General features: G+C 30.2%; 2 protein-coding genes and 1 long non-coding RNA gene across 8 annotated transcripts in view; 1 reads left to right on the forward strand and 2 right to left on the reverse strand.

Annotated features, from left to right (window-relative positions):
• LOC148627294 (protein MON2 homolog) overlaps window positions 1-15,621 on the reverse strand; it is a 263,342-nt gene that overhangs the window by 68,459 nt on the left and 179,262 nt on the right. The gene's annotated exons all lie outside the window — the stretch shown is intronic.
• LOC148627296 (uncharacterized) overlaps window positions 4,778-15,621 on the reverse strand; it is a 147,295-nt gene continuing 136,451 nt past the window's right edge. Inside the window, exons 8-10 of the long non-coding RNA XR_015920177.1 lie at window positions 15,025-15,108; window positions 6,184-6,243; window positions 4,778-4,920 (exon numbers count right to left, since the gene is read on the reverse strand). This is a non-coding gene — a long non-coding RNA (uncharacterized LOC148627296). The remainder of the gene's footprint in view (window positions 4,921-6,183; window positions 6,244-15,024; window positions 15,109-15,621) is intronic.
• The window catches only part of LOC148627297 (G protein-coupled receptor dmsr-1-like), a 102,746-nt gene continuing 101,817 nt past the window's right edge, over window positions 14,693-15,621 (forward strand). For both annotated transcript variants that reach the window (XM_088571137.1, XM_088571131.1), the window contains exon 1: window positions 14,693-14,825. The gene's annotated coding sequence lies outside the window, so the exon portion shown is untranslated. The remainder of the gene's footprint in view (window positions 14,826-15,621) is intronic.

The following is a 15,621-nucleotide window of genomic DNA, read 5'->3' on the forward strand; positions in this document are numbered from 1 at the left end:
AATAACAAACTTAGATATTTTGATTACGAATGTTGCACTCTTTCTTATGGAAATAGGATGTTTTCTTCATTCAAGAGTGCAACAAGGATACTTCATACGAATATACAGAAGAAAACATTCATATAACAGTATGTTGGTGAAACAATACTCACTAATTATTTTACTTAAAACAATAACAAAACAAAGAACTTTGCAGGGCATAGTATGATGCAACTGCAGCCCTTGAACTCATTTGGGGCAAGTGTGAACACAACATTACTTTTTGAAACACTTAAGTATAGAGATTTACAGTTCATTATGGACAAAACGACTGGTTTGAACAACATAATGCATAAAATTTGAAATTTAATTAAGAATTTTCAAAATCAGACCAAAAGTTAAATAGTCGATTTTTTTGGTGTGTGGCTCCTTTGACCACATACAACTCAAAATCCATATGAGATGTCTGAAATCTGATTGTAAATTCAGGCAAGAATTTCAATTTAAAAAAAAATAAAAAAATACCAAAACTTTTTAAAAAAAATTATATTTTTTGGGCATGGTACAATTTTATATAAATATATTATACAGAAATATACTGACAACTGAATCATAAAAACCAGACTGACAACAAACTTTTCCTATCAATTCTAATGATTACAACCATTTCCCCCCTTTTAGCCCCTTATTTCCAAAAGGCGTGGAGCAAAAATCCCCAAAAACTATAGGGCCCTCGCTGCCTGCCTTCATGTCCCTAGGAACAATGTGACAAAATTTCAAAAAGATAGGATAAGTTTTACTCAAGTTATTACATGTATAAATGAACTAAAGTTAAGGGATGCCAACGACAGAGTGATACCATTGTACCATTGAAATTTCATTTGCGGTCGTATGAAAAGTGTCTGTAATCATGACTAAAAAACTACATGATCTAGAAAATGTATAGACTGCAAGACATATGATTTAGTAAGTTTATAACAATATGAAGAAAGTGCTGACAACCAACCTCCTCTGTCGTAACAGATTTTTTACCACTGTTGTGTATGTGTAGATAAAAAAATATTAAATATGAACTTGATTAAACAACACACCAACCAATAAGACTTCAAATTTCACAAATTTTTTATTGGTATAGCTTAAAATTAAAAAATGGCATTAATGGAACAAAAAATGATACTCTACCACGTAATGGTGAAACAGCGCGATTGCAAAATGTTAAAAATGGCTTAACTCAAAAACTACATTTTTAAAACTTCATCTGACACTTCATCATACAGACGATGTTTAGAATTCTTGTTTTTAAGGGTTTAAAGTCTATATAAACAGAACAATTTGGATAACAAAAACAAGACATAACTGAACATAAACTTCAGCTAAACTTTTAAAATAAAATACGAACAAAGTTTTCTGATCCATTTGGATTCAAATTGCATAAATTTCATTTTCACATTCAGCTTCATTCAAAACTCCTTCATTATAAACATTTTTTAATCATCTAAGCAGATGTATATATTTTATTTGCTTTGAAGAAACCAGGAAACCAACATAACATTGTTTCTTGATCAACGGATCTACCTGAGAAAACTTCGTCATCAAATCTTTCATTTTTGGCATACCCGGAAATTCAACTGCAAACCTGATAATGAACACTTTGATGACAGCTAAGTAGAGGCAATTTGACTTAATACATTTAGAAATCAATGAACTTAGTTCTATAAAATTATGTAACAAGCTGATTAAAGCCTGCACTATTTAATTCTTAAGGAACATTCCAAAACAAGATATTTTTAAAAGTATTATGCATAAATGGAAATTTCTTGTTTGATATTTTTAAGACTTTTCTCAGGACTATAAATGTGTATATGCAAAATAGACTTTTTTTTCTTAAGTAATAGCCATAGCAAACAGGAAGTAATCTTTTGGTAGAGATTTAAAAGGCACAGAAATGTACAAATACATTCAATACAGTTATTCATATTACATAAAGAATACATTTAGATTCAACTATGGATACTATAATCTACAATAATCAACTGCACAAAGAGAAACATTCAGTTTCTCCAATTCTTAGATATGTCAAATTTCAAAAATAATAATAAAAACTCTAATCATGATAACTCTATTCAAACTTTGTTGATGATGTCATCAACATCATTCTGGAATTCTCAAAGTTTCATGAAATTTCATGAAGAATTGTTACCAGTTAGTATTTTCCATAGAAAAAAAAATGATACCTGCAAAACAAATTGCCATAAACAAAAATATCAAACAAAGAACCATAACATGTCCTCAACACTTGGGTCAGATAAAAAGTGTTCTAGAGCTAAGATGGTAAAAAAGAAATTCAGAAGAAATACTAAAATCCTGAAATTCATTTTTGTTCACTATTCAAATCGAAGTATTATTTGTTCCAACAGACTGTCTGTTTGTAGTCTAATAAAGCCTCTTGACCAGAAAAATAGATACTTCAATCTGAACACAGAGCCAATGATTAGACTAGATAAGTGTTTCATAATCTTTTCATCAAATCCTTGAAAACAATGCGGGACAAAAAAGCTCAACACATCACATTCCAATGCCGATCATTTACAAAGCAATGTAAGCTTAAGATATAGTTATTGAATACCACAAATGTCAAAGTCACTTCCCTTGACCCAAGATTCAACTTAGTTCTTTTATTCTGATTGGTTAATTGAAAATATCTAAAGTACTGATAAAGAAAAAAGACTAATTAGTACAAAAGTTTGTTCCACAAGAAAATGGCTGCACTGAAAACAGTTGAACTCTAGGGAATTTTGTAAGTAAATAATCTTACTTAAAATCAATCCTGAACCACAAGACAGCAAAATAATAGGGCAAAAATCAAAGTTAATTGGTTTGTTTACTTGGAACTGGTCAATAATTACCAGTGATTTGTAAGAGATGTATGACAGATTTTGACATATGGACTGTTATAATGAACATTAGAACCAATTGTAGTGAATGATATAATATCACTATTCATAAAATGTTAAAGAAATAATCTATATGGTCTGAAAACTGGGGTAAAGCATGAGATTATGAAGAAACCAGTCTCAACCACTTAGAATGTGTCATACTGATACATGGTCCAAAATACACCTGATTTAAAAGGATAGTTTCAGGCAGATATGCAGCTACATTATAGAATTTTAGTGACAATGAACATTTTCATTAGCAGTTACAATACATACAGTAAATTACTTTCTTAGTATTTATCAAACATTATTTTCCCCAAGGTATTAAAATAATGATGAAGTTCTGGCATTTTGGCTCTTTTTGACAACATGTCTTAAGTTTTTATTAAGCAAACATGTGTAAGCTAAGTACACCTCTTGATGTGGCTTTATTCAAGTACAATGTAATGTCGTATAAGAGGGTGCAATTAAAGATAAATAATATTACCCCAACAGATTTTTACTTTTAAGCCAGTCTAGAGAAGATATCAAAATTTTCCTGTATCTGTTCAAACAGTTTTTGACATGAAGTGATAAAGTATAAAAAGGAACTGCAAACATTGTTCAAACATTTACTTAATATATATTCCAAGGAAATTCTATGTAAGTAATCAAATAAGGCTAAATATATAGGAAACAAAAAATATATATTCTGTGCCAGACATCCGACCAATCCTTAGGCATTATAAAGTACTATCAAGAAACACTTGTTTGATTCCTCCAGAGAGAAGGAAATTACTGCTGACGTGAAACAGTCATAAACTAAAGAAATTTTCTAAACCGATGATGAAATCATATTGTCCGAAAGGAAAAAAAAAACATCGGACTTATTAAATAGTGAAATATCTCTCAACATATAATGAGTATTTGTGTGATAAGAATTAATATTGTTGTTGATACCAGGGAAATTATGATTTTATGTACGAAAGACAAAGTGATATTAAGACAACTTCTGTGTATTGCTGAGAATAAATGAATACTAATACATTCTTATTCATATTTCTGAAGAATTTAAGTACATAAATAAGTCACTCAAAAATGGGCTTTAGCAGAGTGAACATAACTGAAGTTATTACCAACAATAAAAGATTGTAATATTAGCTTAATAAAATGTGTTCATCCAGTGCATTGTGAAACAGTTCAATAGTTTAGCAAACTTTGTAAATAGAAATAGTTGGGTAATGTTATCTCATATATCAACAATATCATATACTCAAGTTTACACAGGCAAATGTGCCACACATGAGAATTATATGGTTTGAATCATATGATTATCATATAAATTGAGCACCATATGATAATCATGTTTCAGTTTACATATGATAATCACATGATAATCATATGATAATCATGTTTTTTTTCACAAACACATGATTGTCATATGTTTTCAAGCCAAAATGAACATATGAGAATCATATGTTAAATATCATATAATTGTCACATGATTATCATATGGTTATCATATGAATTGAGCACCATATGATTATCATATGTGGCACATTTGGCTGTGTAGATTCTTTGAAAAAGCTTGTGCTAAACTTGACCATTTGTTGTGTTGAGGTTAGCAATACATTTGCACTATTGTTTTTGTCATTTGCATATCTCATAGTTATAATTATACTTATTTTGATTGATAAATTAATTCTATGGCAGATACTTCATCCATTACAGGACAAGGATATTTTGTTATTCAAACAGACCGTGATACTTCATCCATTACAGGACAAGGATATTATTTGATTCAAACAGACCCTGCTATTGTACTAGTACTTTACACTGAACCAGAATTTTTTATCTTCTAGCACACAGAAACAAAAGCTCAGAGGTACTGGCATGTCATCCTTAGACCATTCTGTCTATGAGCCAACCAATTGTCATTCTACCTCATATGTGTGCTTGGTGGAGAAGCAGTTTTTGGTATGACTCAAACTGGTAATCTAAACATTCACTGCCATCCATCCCATCCCTACAGAATTGTGATTTTTATTCTTGATATTTATCAAACCAGAAATCATGTGTTAAAACCATTTTTTGTCCATAGCACTTTTCAAAAATATTAAAAGTTGAGCCAGCAATTTGGCCATGAAATGTTTACCCTGTTCTAGAATAATCAAATGGAAAAGAAGAAGCTTATTACTACAGATATCAAGATTTACATCTGCACCCAATATATTTTTCAAGTTAAAATTCTCATCATTCTTAAAATCAATCCATTTTGCTGCAACAAAACTTTATCAACTTTACTGGAATAAAATTGTCAAAAAGTAATAGTTGGTATGATAGATAGGATTCTTCTGCTTTTACAAATGACATTTATGCAAAAAATGACAGAATTTTAACAAAAACAAATAGCCAATTTCTTTCCTAAGTTTGTTTCATTACAAAACATGACTAGTTACATTTATAGATAGAAGTATTCAAATAGGAAGGAAAATGTCTGCTTTTTAAAAAAACAAGTTAAGGCAATTCATTATTCATTAACTTGAAGAAAAACAAATTTGGAGTAAAGTAAAAAAAAAACTTAAAATAACAAAGTAAGGTACACAACTTCCAAAAATGGCTTCCATCAGTAAATAATATAAATAGAAATCTGAGTTATAATTATGTAAATATACAAAGCTGTGTATAGAAGGTAGCATATAAAACTTGATTTATACGTTAACCTTTGTTTCCATTATTTTCAGTTTTTTTTTTTTTTTTTGTGAAATCTTTTTTGTTTGGTTTGCTACATTGTGCATGTAGATTGTCTCTGATTCATCTGTTCACAACTAGGCAATGTTTTTTTCAAATTTGACGTACTGTAAACATATTAATTTTCACAGTTGCTAATTTTTGTGGATTCTGTCAAGTGAAATATTTGCAGGTATCAATATTTATGACTTAAAAAAAAACCCATGATTACCTGTAGCATTACATTATGTTTAAAATCATTTTCACAGGTACTATTTTTCATAACTTTCTATCCACTGCAGAAAATAGCAAAAATTAGTACACCGTGAATTGGTACATTTACAGTATTTCAATGAATCATCCAATTGCTGACGCTTCAGTATTTAGAAAAAAAAATGCAAATCAGTAAGACTTTACATCTTGCGTCAAGCTAAAAAAGTTTCATGAAGTAAGAAATAAAAAAGACAGTCATGAAATGTAGGTTATTCCAATAATTCCATATTACTTTAAAAACCTATTAAGAAACATATGTACATTTGTGACTGTATTAGAATATTACCTTACAGCATATTGTCACACTGACTTGAAGAATTATACAATTTTCATGATCACAGCTAATCTGAAAATAGCACAAGGAAGACATTTATCTTTTACAAAATTAAAGATGTATAGCTAATTCAGTTAACTTGTAGTAAGGTGAATTTATTTCAGTCATTGTAAATTAATACTTGAATAATAACTGTCCTATATGTCAAATATTTTGGTAATTATAGATTACCTACAGCAGGTTTTCATTAAAAAAAATCATTACATCTTACTAATTCATTTGAACGAATAAATTATATATATGTATAACAACTTACCTCAAGTAGTTATGTTACAGAAAAATATCAGTGATTAGGCCAAACAAAATACAAAACAGAAATTCATCTTGATAATTAATTTTTTTTTAAATTTTTTGTTTTGATATTTACAATATATCAACAGTAAATGGTGTTTCAATGTTGGTTTTCTTAAAAAATTATAAAGGTGCCAACAAATAATGTAATACAGAAGTTGATAAAGGTATTATTGACAATCCTTAGATATAAAACCATCATAACTAAGTTCCAGAGGGCTGTATACCAACAAAACCAAATTCTATGAATGTGCATGTCCTGGATTGTTAATATAAGACAGCCTATTCATGATACTGAATAAAAAAAACATTATTCAATTCTAAATATGTGAAAATGTAAGGTTTATTATTACTTATAAGAAAAAATCCCCTCTTTAAGAGTTTTAACAAGAATGTCTAATTCTAAGGACAGATGAACTTGTACAAAGTAATAGCAGTGCAATGATTGTAACTGTTATTACGACACATTTTTAATGAATATGTTTTATCATGGTGACTATAAAGAAACAACAAACTTTTGTGAATCAACCAGATCCATGAACAAATGAGCTTAGAGTTGTACTTTACCTACTATCATGTAAAGGAATGGAAATAATGGATGAATCTACTTAAACATTTCAGTCACTAAGGTCAGTTACAACAACAAGTAGATAACAGTTTCTACTTAAAGGGTACAAGAAGCCAATGTGTTTACATACTTGAAAACAAAGCAAACAATAATTGTATAATAAAACAGAATTGAAACAGACATAATCCCAATTAGAAACAACATCTATTGATGTAACTACATCAAAAACAGACAAAAACCAACATTAAAACCATTTTATTGCAATGCAAGTTACATCAGCATACTTAAAATTCAAACATTCAACGCCCCTCTCCTCCCCATTTGTTTTCTCACTAAAATCAAAGCATTTGATATTCTTTGCACATCAAAGAACAATTTTAAAATAATAACCATATGTGATCAATGGAAAAGCCAACATAAATTGTAATCTATTTGAATGATTAACTAAATGCTAATTAATCTGCTCTCTTAGTTTATTTTTAGTTACAAAATTATATACAGCTATCAAACAAAATACATTAAAAACAGATAAAAGGATATTTTTTACAAACTTATAATGCAACACAGATTTTGGCATTGAAATAAGAGTTGGTAATTTATAGAGGTATAGTCAAGGAAAACCACTAATAGAATAATGTTGAAGGACAAAGATTAACAGTCCTGATTCTGGATCTGATGTTTTTGTGCACAGCATAAGCTGAAAGTACATAGGAGTTTGAATCTTTGAGAAAGACTGTGATTAAAACATATAACTGTATGTCTTCTACACTGCTTTACCGATCAGATGAAAGTATACAGAAGTGGCAAGCATTGAAAACCCTCCAACTAACTTTCTGAGTAACATATCTCAGCCAGATTTAAAAAAAAATCATGCCTGAAAGAAGTCTAGTATTGACTAAAAATACATACAACTCTTGAACAATGTTGGAGTTAAAATATGGAAAGAATATGATACCAACAAGATGGCTAGGGTATGTTATTTTTGTCACCTATATTGACCTTTGGTGTGAAACTATGTTTTTTACCTATCTACTATTTCATCACCTTGAACAATATATGATTACAGAGAATGTATAAAGGACTACCCATATCAACCCACAGCTTCATTAACCAAGAAAATATAGTCTGTAACACTTCATTTGCCGACTTCTGAACATTTGTAATGAAATTTCCACTGAGTGACAACTATCCATTGAGCTGGACACATCAATACCTCCTTCTAACACAATTATTGCATTTTCTTACTTGTTCTTGTTCCACGTCTACCAATAAATCATTCAAGCATCCTTTTCAGCAGTTATTTTGGAAGCTTGAGATTGATCATTGAAGTTTTGTTGCAGAATTCCCTGTTTTATACCATGCTATAGAATTTCCAATTGTTCACGCTGGGGAAATTAAGTTGCAATGCAATCTTGAATCGTGTGAGAAATTGGCTGTATGAGAATTGGACATTAATTAGGTAATCATACACAATATTGCCTAGTAATCAATGCTTGTAATGATCTGATGGTTGTATTACAATTCTATCTGCTGTAAACACTACGACTTTATCTAATTCTTCCAGTTCCGTTCCAAATCCATGACTGACAGAAAAATATGAAGTGCAATGGGTGCAAATGTTTCAAAAAATCATGACATTCTAATAAAAAAGATACTGCAATACATGAATCATTTATACTTGAATACTCTTCAGATGTTTCCTATTGTTGTCTCATACATCAGATTCAGTTTTTCATAGTAAAACACTGCTCAGATATCCACTATTAATGTTTCAAAACTTCCCTGCTTTGCCATTTTGCACTAAAAAGCAGCCCTCCTCTTGGGGAATTCCAGCGACAGCCTGATCAGACAATAGTCTGCAAAAGGTGCAAACATCATAAGTTTTGAGACACTATACAGCAAGACAATCAATCATGTCATGATTATTCAAAACCAAAGGGATTATTGTCCCTGTGACAAATAGCAAAACTAGGACTATAACCCTGCCATGTGTTTGTAGTATGCATAAAGTGCTTAATATGACTATTGATTAACCTAGCGGATTTTGAATGAGTGACCATATACTTGACTTGAAAACAATTTATACCAGGAAATCTTTAAAACGGGTAATAACAAAATTACTGAACTGATAGGCAAACTCTAGTAGGCAATAATCAAATGAAGAAAAATCCATATAACAAAAGGCAACATCAAGGCAAGAACTGGAAATTTGGATACACCTGCAACGATCCTGACTTGGTGCAGGCATTTCTTATGGAAATGGTAGGTTAAACAAGATTTTCTGGCAAGCTAAACCACCCCCTTTAATTATGGTTAAAAGTTTGGTATATTACAACATCAAAATCAATCTCTTAAATTTGTTAGTAAGCGATGACAGACATGCTTTCTACCCTTAAAGCCAGATCTGGCAGAAACCTGCAAAGGGAGCAAACACACGTAGAAAACTCCATTAAGTCATTTTTTTCCAGTTCCTAAAGGCAATCCATGCATTGGTAATAAATGCCTTTACTCAAAATTATTCAGCCCATCTGTCTGAAGACATGGTTTACTGAGTCATACCGGGTCACATGTTAGACTAACTTAATAACTCAGATATTAAGTGTAAGTGTTTGTAAGAATCAGGCAAAATGGGAAAAATCAGAAACATGCATGTCAAAACCCCACTGATCTGACAATGTAATATCACTTAAGGATACTTTCTCAATTTGAAAAGACTATTATTTGATCTCTGCATCACTGGCTTTGTGCAGAATTTTTTCAGTTGAATCTTAGTAAAATGAGGTTTTTGACAGTGTTATCTGCCATTGAAATGCACATTTTCAGTGCATTTCAATGAAATTGTAACTCAATGGTCCAGCATGTCTGTTTTCCTTGATTCTGATCGTGCAAATAGTCAAATCACACTATTAAAATGATGGGCTTTTTTCATACCATGTTTCACCACTGCCTGATTCTTACAGGGACTGACACTTAAAACTGAAAACCAGACAATAGTTATAATATATTTAGTTATTGTACTACTATTAGTTTGTTTCATAATGCTGAACATTAAAATAAAATCTTGTTTTTTCACAAACACATCCACATGTCTAGATTGCAATCAATCTTTTCCAATTTGTTATACTGTAGAAGAACTTTTTTCATGGTGTATTAATTTCTGTGGTCTACATGGTTTTGACTAATGTTAACAATGAATTAATCCCTATCAAAGTGTAGTATTTTAATTAAAACTTTGATATTCTTACAAAATCCACAAGTTTTAAAACCATGACTTTATGAAATTTTGACAAACCACGAAAATTGAAAACTATGAAAAAAGTACATGTAGTTTCACAGTATTCTTGAACATGTTGGGAATACAACCAACTGTCAGACCAAACAGCAAATTTACATAAATCATTCAACAGATCAAATAATAATGGCTGATGATTTTGAAAAATCAATGAACATTGAAGCACCTGATGTCACTCATGGTGTTTTGTGGGAGTTCATAATGCTTGTGCTTTAGGTTTTTTTTATGTGAGGTCTTGTTTTCCTTATCTTCAGTTTTTAAGTGTAATCTATTTTATACAATTAGCTACGTTTTTTATGTAGATTATCTTTGTTTCCTGTGTTCAGCCCATGTTTTTGGATTTTGACATTTTTTTAATAATCCCACTACTGTGGCTTTGGTATTTTTTTGCTGATAATTAGACTTAGTAATGTTTATCTTACATACATAAATGAATGGATTTGATAAATAAATATAAAAAAATTGTGAAAAAAAAACCTGAAAAATTAATTTTCAGTAAAAAAATTGTTTCAAAAGAAACAGTGCAATCCATAAATATATGAATTGACCAGGATTCATGTTAATAGCAATCTGTTACTGGTTTGATGGATTGGTTTGACAGAGTGAAGACCAAATTGAGACTGATCAATGACTGATGACAGATCACAAAAATAATTACTGTTCATGTACTATACACAACAACCAGTGAGCCATTCATTTCCTTGTTACCATCCATAAGTGAAGGGTTTATTAATTCCTTAGCATGCATGACACCAGAATAAGTACCAGAATGCAGCAAAATATCAAGTAATGCCATGATAAAATTTAAACACAAGCCTAATAAAGAATTAGTTCTTCAGATTTTACTGTCTCTGCATAGTAATCACTAAAATTACATCAAAACTCTGCATTTAATACAGCATTCATCTTAGGCAATGTAATTAACTGCTATATTAAGGATGCATATCAGTCAAGAGATGAATGCAAAAACATATCAACACTGCCTTTGTTGTATCTAAATAATTTGCTTTATTGATAACAAGTTGTATGTTAACAGCTTCTTCATAAGAAAGGGTGTTGAGGATTTTCTACACTTTTTATTTCAGGAAAAAGGAGAGAAAACTCACACGAAGAAATTTCAACAAACACTTTGACTGATGCAAAAAAGCACAACAAAAAATAAATGTTCGTTTTTTTTTTTTAATTTTAAATATTTCCAAGGGCAATAACTATCTTGCAGTAAAAGAATTACTGAAAGTTGATATTAAAAGGTATTACATTGCAACCCTTTTTATTCATGACTGATATCAATTTAATTTCAGAACTCCTTCTGATAGAAAGAAACATAAGCTTTAAAAAACTAATGAAAACAAAACATGATAAGCAGACTCAATCATTAAACAAAATTCTGGCAGAATTTTCAAATTTAAAGGCAAATAATTCAGTAAATTAAACAAAATGTCTTACACAAAATCATCTTTGGCACATAGAAAATGTTTTTGAAGTACAAAATTGTGTCTGTTACAGTTCAACTGCACTAATACCAAATATATTTTTGTTTGGTTTGTGGTAATCAAGCCAAGCTTTTTACAAACAAAAGATATTCTTTTATCTTTTTTGCCAACTTCTAGCCCAAGCCTTGTATTATAACCTTCGTTTTAAAGTCAAAATATCTGTTAATTATCTGTGACTCATGAAGAAAGTCATGGCTACTGAACATGTCAATAATTAAAAGAAGGTAAGAAAAGTTCTGAGAAAGATGCCATTAACATAGCACTGAGTTAACCCATCCAAAATGATCCTGAAAATGCCAAATAAAGCGAGTAAGAAGAGAGTAGAGATGGTCTTCCCTTGATAGAATGACCTAACACACTGTCTTAGGTAGTTAACAGGACAATAGACAATGACCTAACACACTGTCTTAGGTAGTTAACAGGACAATAGACGATGACCTAACACACTGTCTTAGGTAGTTAACGGGACAATAGACGATGAGATTTAAACTTTCTATCAGGCATTAATGAAAACAAACTTTTACATTATAGACCCTTTTGTGGTAAGTTGGTGAGCATGCTCAATATATATTTCCGCAAGGTAGGGCTTGGATAGAACAAAAGAATTTTCCTTGCAGAAGTGTATATTGAGCATGCTCTGCGCATGCTTGTCGACTACCCCAACGTTAGCACAAAGGGATCTATTGTTGTTTTTGCTATAGATGACATATTACAATGAACCAGTGCAAGTGGGAATGCTTAATGTGTAACTCTAGATGTATGTAAACTGTCCTTATTGGGTCTTTTACTTAAAAATTGCCATATTCAATAAGAAGCATATAGACATAAACAGTTAATTCTTAATAGTTACATTGTAAATCAAAGTTTGTCAAGTGATGGTTGGTAAAACCTTATATATGATAGTTACATTGTAATTGAAGTACCTCAAGTCATGGTCGGTAAAAACCTTATATCTAATGCCTTATTCAAGATGTGAAAAAAAATCTGAATTAATATTATAATCTTAGCATTTTCTAAGAATGTTAGAAAAACAGCCACAGGTAAAGTCACAGAAAAAAAGTTGCAGGAAATAAAGTCACAGTGTGTACATGTATGGAGTTTTAACCGAAAACATCAGCTATATATGATGAAAATCAATATTTAATCATTCATTTTATATCATTTAATATTGAAATTAAATAATTTCAAATTATATTTGCATATTATTGATGTCTGAAATGTTAAATTTTTATCAAAAATGATTTAAAAAAAAAATGTTCATGATATATGAAAAATGAAAACAAAACAATAGATAAGGAAGCCATTTAGTTTCTTAATCTTCTGATTACATGTATTTAAAAGGGGGAGCATCATCTTACAGAACAAATGTGACAATCCCCATGAGCTCAACTGCACAGCAAATGTGTTTGTTTTCCAACTAATAAATGGTTATTACACATTGCAATGACAACAGTTATGAGAAAATACAGTTACAATTGAAATGTGCATGAGCCATGAAACCATACCTACTAAGATGTATGTATTTGAGGATTATGTTTGATTTCAAGCATTGTAACATATCAATATTTTCCTATGACTTTTTTTCTTGCAAATAGTGTGACCTTTTATCCAGTGACTTTTTTTTTATTTTACTTAATTTCCTACCAAAATTGTGTCACTTTTCTTCCTGTGATTTTTTTTTCATGTTTACCTTTTAGAACTACCCTATTGGCAATGCAGGAATTAGAACTGTAATTACACATTTTATCTGCTATATTTTACAAACCAAATAGTGCCAAATAGCATTTCTAATGGAGGAAGAAAACTGACACTAAATTGTTAATTTTGACAGTTTTATGATTTCCCATCTGAGAATATTTATAGCAGTTTTCAGCATTTTTTTCATAATTCATCAAGATATTGTTTCAAATAATCACACATGTTTTTATAGTTGGTTTAATTATTATTGATGATTATGAAATATTATTCTTAAATCTGTTCTTCCAGTCAACTTGAATTTCTATGATTGAGGAACCTGGATCTCTGGTTTCCTAATTAAATCAATTATAAACACTAAAAAATCAGAGCTTTTCTTTATTAACAAAGAAAGTAAAAAAATTCTGAAATAAAAATTCATAGGAAATATATGCCTTGACCTAATAATCTCAATACTAAGGCAACATAATCATTTTCAAGATACCAACAATATGTTCATTAAATTTAGGAAAAAATAGGTTATTTTCATAACATGTTTATATGTTCATAAGAATATACTTTGATGATGGATCAGTAACAACACCAAACCCTCAATACCATACCAAGCAAATTTATTTCAGAGTTCAGTATCATAAAGAATCAAGATTTGAGATATTCCTCAAATTTTGACCCATCAAATCACTTGAAACTGAAGATTTTAGGAAAATCTCAATTTGAGATTCTTTATGAAACCCAGGCAAGAAACTCACTCCAGAAATAAAATAAAATGGACAATTTATATCAACTTCAAGAATGAGGAACTCCTGTTTTATGAAGCAAATGTTTTACAGACTGATACAGGAAAATTAAAAGTTTTTCCATGTAAAGAACTTGGTGACAATATGTGTAAAGCTAAGAGAAGAACATCATATATAGGTTGATGAAAAAGAGTTTAAGTCAAGAGCATCAGATCCATCCTGAAATTTCCTTCTTTGCTCATAACAAGTTCCTGATCTTGTAACACCTATCACTTCAAAAGAACTGAATGAACCAACATCTGGATCAACTTCTAGATCAATACCTGCAGTTATAACTTCTGAAAATTGCATTTTTTTGCAACAAAGGTTTACTAACAATGCTTAACAGGTGTTGTGATTGGTTAAGAATGAACGTAGGAGGGATATAGTAAGCTTAAATCTTGTGATTATTGATATTTCATTTGTATTTATGTTGTTAAATAGGACATTGGGACCGTGAATTGACCGTGAATTGAGGGGTAAGTTAATTACATTAATTAGTAACATGTATATGATAGTGGTAATTCTGTGACATGGAGGTATTGGTTTTTACTTTTCAAACTGAGGCTTGAGTCATTAACTAGAAACTATTACCAATTCTGATGTTGCAACAGTTCAATATTGCTCAGAGAAAAAAAAAATTGTCAATTTCTTAGAACAAATGATGACAAATAATACCTCATGCCATTATATCACACGTTATCACCACTTCTGTATGGTCCCTGTAGACTTGCTTCATTTAATTTACTCTGTGTGTAAGATCTGAAAATAGAATTTTCTCAACTATTGAAATGAAAAAAGACAATGTTCTTAAGGAAATGCCAGTAACACAATTTAAGAAGAATTGTACTTCACTTTCAACTCAGTACATTAATATGAATTGTAGTGAAGAAGCTTCTACAAACAAAATGAAAGGTCAGAAGAATTGGATTTCACTAACAAAAACATTACATTTATTATCATAAACTCTTAAGACTTTCACACTTTCAGCAAGGCTGCAAACTGAAGATAAAAATTATCAATCAAAAAATTTCTAAAAAAAACCATCAAAATATATGAATTTTCTTTACAGTAGACTGATAAATGAATAATAAAGCTTTATTGAAGTTTTATTGAATACTCTGTACTTAGAGCTAACAGCTTAAATTTCATGAAAATCAATCAATACTTAATATGTCTGGATTTATCTTTCTGACTAGAACTATGCCAATTGAACAGAGTTTGACATGCTTTGAATGAAAAGTCTGCTGACATGCTTTGAGTATAAATCTCTTA

The sequence above is a fragment of the Perna viridis genome, chromosome 1 (assembly GCF_037379345.1).
Source record: "Perna viridis isolate PV_CMFRI_1.1 ecotype Kerala chromosome 1, ASM3737934v1, whole genome shotgun sequence".
Taxonomy (NCBI): domain Eukaryota; kingdom Metazoa; phylum Mollusca; class Bivalvia; order Mytilida; family Mytilidae; genus Perna; species Perna viridis.